Genomic DNA, 6,354 nt, shown 5'->3' with positions numbered 1-6,354 from the left:
GGGAGCTCAAAGCCTGGGGTCTAGAATTATTCGAAGGCTCACAAATTTAAAAGGTGGTGCTTGGCTAAAAAGACTGAAACAGCTGAGAAATGGAACAACTGGGACAATTTGGACATATCTCTCTATCTCCACGTGGTCTTTCCAGCTTTATGATTTCAGGGGAGACAGATTTATGTGCCAGCTCAGAGCCCTTAAGGTATGATTCTTGAAAGAGATAGAGAGAGAGCATATTGGCCCCGTGGACTGCAGACCGGCTGGGCAGCGCGCTCTCCCGGAGCGGTTCACTGCATGGTAGCGTGGTGCCCCCGCCACCATCTGCACTGCCGCTGCCGCCCTGCCGCGACCACTGCCTCCCCCTGCCCTGCAGCCGTCTCCACCGCCACTGTCTGGGTCGCCACCGCCTCGGACCGGCTGTATGATTAAGCCACAATCTTCAATGAGTAAACATATTCCTCAGTCTGTGGGTTCTTGGTCACACATTTATGGAGTTTCTGAAGGGCAGTGGAGATTATTGCCAGGCACAGCACGACCTCTATGCAGACAAGTGAACTATTTCATTACTACTCCACCAAGAAGCCCCCATATGAGTGGTTAACCTGGACACAGACGTGTTGAATTGAAAACTGCAGAGCATTTTACAAGAGTTCTGACCTGGATGGGGTAAACCTCAGTGCACTTCCTTTCTATTGCCTCAGTATTACTGGATTGAAGAATTGCTGCTTCTTGTTAGGAGGTTCATTTCATTTCCCATTACTCCCAACTTCACTCAAAGCACTGAGAATTTCAAGTGGAGTATATTGAAGTAGACTCAGTTTCTTTGCATCATTTCTGTATTCAATTTTTAAATTCTTTCATAACTTTATTGAATGTTTTTTAACTAAATTGTCATGGCTCGAATGAACCGCCCAGCTCCTGTGGAAGTCACATACAAGAACATGAGATTTCTTGCGAATGCGACCTTAAACAAATTCAGAGAGGAACTTAAGAAGTATGGCGTTACCACAATAGTAAGAGTATGTGAAGCAACTTATGACACTACTCTGGTGGAGAAAGAAGGCATCCAAGTTCTTGATTGGCCTTTTGATGATGGTGCACCACCGTCCAACCAGATTGTTGATGATTGGTTAAGTCTTATAAAAGTTAAGTTTCGTGAAGAACCTGGTTGTTGTATTGCTGTACATTGTGTTGCAGGCCTTGAAGAGCTCCGGTGCTTGTTGCCCTAGCATTAATCGAAGGTGGAATGAAATATGAAGATGCAGTACAGTTCATAAGACAAAAGCGGCGTGGAGCTTTTAACAGCAAGCAACTTCTGTATTTGGAGAAGTATCGTCCTAAAATGCGGCTGCGCTTCAAAGAGTCCAGTGGTCATAGAAACAACTGTTGCATTCAATAAAACAGGTGCCTGATGCCATTGCCTCGAAAGTGGAACTTGAGATAGGACCTAATTTGTCATATGTATTAGCCAACATGTTGGCTTGGTGAATAAGTCTAATGAAGCTTCCAAAAGAGGGTTGAAAATCAGTTTTACCAGGCCACAAGCTTGACGGAATGGCAACCTCTATGTTTGGGTTATGATCAACCTATTTTGACACTTGGCAAAAGATTCTTACTGTTCAGCATTTAAAATCTGCTTATCTTTTGTACCAATTTACTTTTCCTGAAATCATGCAGTATTGAGTTATGTCTTTAAATCTATTCCCATGTCAGAATCTCACCAACATATAAAAGATTTAGAAAGATTAGGTGCCAAAATACCCAGCACAATACTTGTATATTTTCGTTTCATACAGAACTAAAATCCCAGGAACTATGAACAGTCTGGACCTTATGTGGTTTATCCCTTCAGTCATTTCAAACATGGAAAGTAGGGCCTATAAGGTTATTTGCCTGCTCACTTTATGTTTACATCTCCCACATTCATACAAGTATACATCAGGTTTGCTCAATTTTTTGATTTTTATACGATGTCTTTGTTGTTATTTAATGTCTTTCTATAAATCTCATTTTGTGCTGTTATGGAAAGCCTCCATTTTGAAAATCTGCATTGTATAGAAGCACATGTCTTTAATGTCTCCAGACAAAAAGCCTTACAGTTAATTTTAACGTTTGCACTTAATGTGCAACCTATAGGGAGGGCCTGAGAAAAGAATGAGAGGTGGCTATTAAGTATTTTTAGTAAAATGTTGCCTTTGTCTTGTGCAGAACATGTAGAATATGCTCTTTGGTAAATATTTTTTTAAAGGTAGACATGCTTTATTGTAGCTAAAACGATTCTTAATCATAAAAATTCTGAATTCTTGTATTTTTTTCATACATTCTGAAGTTTACCAACTTATTTTTGTTTGAAGTGTGATTTTTTTCCCTTCCCACCCTCTTGCAAAAAAAAAGAAGTGGGTTTCTGCTAATGAATTGAGCAGACATCTAATATTTATATGCCTTTTGAGCTGTGTAACTTAATATTTGGATACTTGATAATTTGTTTTATTATGTAATTGATAAAATGGTGATATGTATTGATGTTAGTTCAACCATATATTTATACTGTTTGGGAATGTGTGGTTAGAGTTCTGTGGGAGAAATAATTTGTCAGTGTTCACCAGCTTGTAAAAATTTAGTGCGAGAGCTTAAACATCTAAATAAATGAGGTGCATTAAAAAAAAATTTTCTTCAGTCACTTCACCACATTCTCTTCATTGAGTTGTAGAACAGAATATATTGTGGCCTCTTCTGAAAATACAGTTTACCCCAATCTGTTGGCAATGTTTTTTTAGTAACTGATCCAAAGTAATCTGATCAGGAATTTGTGAATTAGAGCAATAAAATAAAATTGGTCATACTTTAATAATTGTTGAATATGAATAATAGGTATATAATGGGTTCATTGTTATTCTATTTATGACTATATTTGAAATTATATCTAATATAAAGGTTTTTTAAATTTCTATTTATATTTTTAACACTTTTAAATTGAATTTACTGTGATGATATTGGTTAATAAAATTATATAGGTTTCAGGAGTACGTGTTTTTTTTTAAGTTTTGATTCAAAGCTGAAAATATACCTTCAGTTTTTGGTCTTAATCTTGTAAATATTTATCTGGTGCCTTTTTTTTCCCAGTCCTACTCTCATGGGCTTCCTATTTTCTGATGTCAGTGTGGGATTGAGATCAGGCTCTCAAACAGACTCTATTATATTCTTCATTGTTCTCAACCATCCAATTATCTAAAATCATTGCTGACACTGACCATGTGCTCTTGGTAATGCCAAAAGGCTTACCTTTCTGATCCTATCCCTAGCCTTACAAACTTCTCCTTAACCATGGGCTAGATTGCATTACTGTACAAAATACTCATTGCCCTTTCTTGTGAGAGAATTATCTCCCAATGAATCATATTTGGCCATATAACTTGCTTTATCCAGTGGAATGTGAGGAAGGATATGTGTGACACTTCTAAGAGAGGTGATCATGTGATTCTAATAATCTTTTTCCTTCCTTCCACAGGACCAGCAATGTTCCAGATATCAACTGCTCCTTCAGCCTGGATTCCATAATGAAAATGATTCAGAACATAGCCATGCTCAGCTTAGAGTGAATATATACAAATGAGTAGTGAATTTGTTGTTAGTCACTTGTTTTGAGACTGTTCCTGCAGCATAGCTTAGTTTAGGCTACCTAACACAAACTCTGTCCAATCAATATTTATTGTGGTTTGTTCAATTCTAAACAAAAGAGTTTTCTACCCACAATAATTTACCATCCACAAACTAATCTGGTTTAGTTTGATGTTAGATACCAAATAAGGTCCTATTTTCATAAATCATAGCCATATCATCAGCCATATCATCATCATCATCATCATCATCATCTAGATTACTTCACTGGTGATGTCAAAAGAATTAGAGATTAATATGTTTGTTTATATATATGTATTTAAATATCTAGAAACAGCTATCAGAATACTGAATAAAAGCAAGTAAACACCAACAGCAATAAATATTTATCTCCCATGTTTTCATCCTTTTAGTACAAGCACGGTGATAGTCCTTTAAAATGAGTAATGTGCTCTTTTTCTTCAAGACAAGAATGCCAGCCTTAGTTGTGCATGAAAAATAAAGTAGTACTTTGTATTAGTCAAGGCAGACTAGGTAACAAACAACCTCATAATCTCAGTGGCTTAATACATAATTTATTTCTAGTTCATGCAAAATGTACTATAGGTCAGGTTACCCTCCTGGGCAGCTGTCCTCATTGTGGCAACACAACAGCCTAAGGTGTTCAATCTTGCTGATCCACCCTCTCAATATACAATTTCTATGATTACTACTGAAAAATGAAGACTTGAGAATCAAGCGGAGGCTTTTCATCGCCTCCACCAAAACGGACACATTTCAGGGCCAGAATCAGTTATGTGACCCTTCCTAGAGGCATGCTAGGCCTGACTCAGTGGGCTCAGAAAGAATAGAGATATTGATGAGCAGTAGTAATGTCTACCACTGCTGCTTTCATAACTTAAATACTATGAAAAGGATGCTCTAATAGGGATGGTTACATTGATTGAAATGGAAAAAGAGAAAGGTTGCACAAAAATTTAATTCGAAGGTCACTGAAATCCTACCAATAGGCAAAATATCACAATACTGTAAGGTGGTATACATTAATGAAGCAAGGTTTCCCAATATTATACAGTGACATCTCCCATCACTGCATTTTTTTTCCAATAGAATAGTAGAATATCACTAAAGGAGTAAAGGTGGCAACAATAATAACAGCAACAACACTGTGAGCCAACATTTCTTGAGTACTTTGTGCTGGGCACTATTTAACAGGACTGCTTTATATAAAATGTCCTACACAAAGAAGACCTAGAAAATAGTTACTATTGACCTAGAAAGTGTATTTGGAACCTTGGAGCAGTATTTCAGATAGTCAAAATTATTTCAAAAAATATATAAATGACTGACACCAAAAAATGTATCATCTTAATGACAATATTTCACTTGGCATAATAGTTTTCATATCTCTTTACATTCTCTTATGATTTGGCAGCAGTTCAAAGATAACATATGTGCAATCCAGTGCTCCGAGTTTTTTTTGAGCCTGTGCTAACATAAAATGTGCTTTCACCTCCCCAACTCTGTGCTCTATAATACCAACTGGGGAGTAATCTCATGTACGTCAATCAGACCTAGGGTAGACACTACAGCTCTTAATCTTGTCTTAGGTTGGCGTGGGGGCAGAGGGGAAAAAATTACAAAGGAATGAAAAATCTACAAAGTTCTTATGAAAAATAAAGGAAGAAGTTGCAAAATCCCAGATAATGGAGAAAACGGGTCTGGGGGAGAATGTGACAGGGAAGGCACACAAACGGCTTTAAAAGTGTTGGTAAACTTTATTCCTTAAAGTAGGTGTTGTGTACTTGGATATTTGTTTTATTATTTAAAAATGCTTTTATACTGTGCACATTTGCATAATATAATTACACAAATAGCAAAATCAGTTTGCAGAAGAAGAAACTTAGACATAAAATTACAGCTATATGTTTGATTCTTCATATCACTGCATAGGTTTATTTTTGTTACATAAAACAAAAGAATTTAGGGGAGGGTGACATAAAAATGGTTTGAAGCAACAGTGACCATTTTCATTATTTCAGGCAGTTATATAGTGTTAATATGCAAAAGCTAATTGGATTGGATTAACAGTCATTGCAATACTAAACTATCAAGAATAGATTTTTGTGACTTCTGATTGGTCTCTTTACATCTACCTCCCAACAATCAATTGCATGCTCAAAACTGACGGCAATGGATCTTTGTATAATGCAAGTCTGGTATCTAATTCTTGCTTACTATCTTCCAGGGTCACCTTTGTTTCCATGGAATAGTATAAGGATCTCTACCTACTTTTAAAAATTCATTTTCTACTACTCCCACCATGTGATAGCAATTATCCTCAGCCATGTGTGCTCCCCTCCCATGCTAGGATCTTCCTCAACTTCCTCCTTGGGCATATTCTGGTGTTTTCCAGGAATATTCTTCACCTTATCTGCCTGGCAAACAGCTTCTTATCTCTAAAAATTCAACTCAAGTTTCACCTCTGCTTAGAAATTTCACTGACTTTTCTAAGAGGATTTCAATGCTTGCTCCTTAGTTTCCCATAGTACTTTGTCTGGGCCTCCAGAAAAGCTCTTAATATATCCTTGTTTATGAATCTGTCTCTCCCATTGGAATGGGAGGGATCACATGGAGAGTTGGACTAACCTCTTTTCTAGTAGTCATCTTTGAATACTTAGGATCTAAAGTACTACTTGAACCACAGTGGGCACTTAACAGGGGCTTGTTGAATGAATGACT

The 6,354-nt window shown here is 37.0% G+C and overlaps 1 pseudogene; it reads left to right on the top strand.

Moving 5' to 3' along the window:
- Positions 1 to 407: 407 nt before the first annotated feature.
- LOC102440187 lies at positions 408 to 2,332 on the top strand (annotated as a pseudogene).
- The last annotated feature ends 4,022 nt before the right edge of the window (positions 2,333 to 6,354 follow it).

This window comes from Myotis lucifugus, unplaced genomic scaffold (genome assembly GCF_000147115.1).
Source record: "Myotis lucifugus unplaced genomic scaffold, Myoluc2.0 scaffold_89, whole genome shotgun sequence".
Classification (NCBI taxonomy): domain Eukaryota; kingdom Metazoa; phylum Chordata; class Mammalia; order Chiroptera; family Vespertilionidae; genus Myotis; species Myotis lucifugus.
The sequence above is the reverse complement of the archived record's forward strand: the minus strand, read 5'-3'. Positions and strand labels throughout refer to the sequence as shown.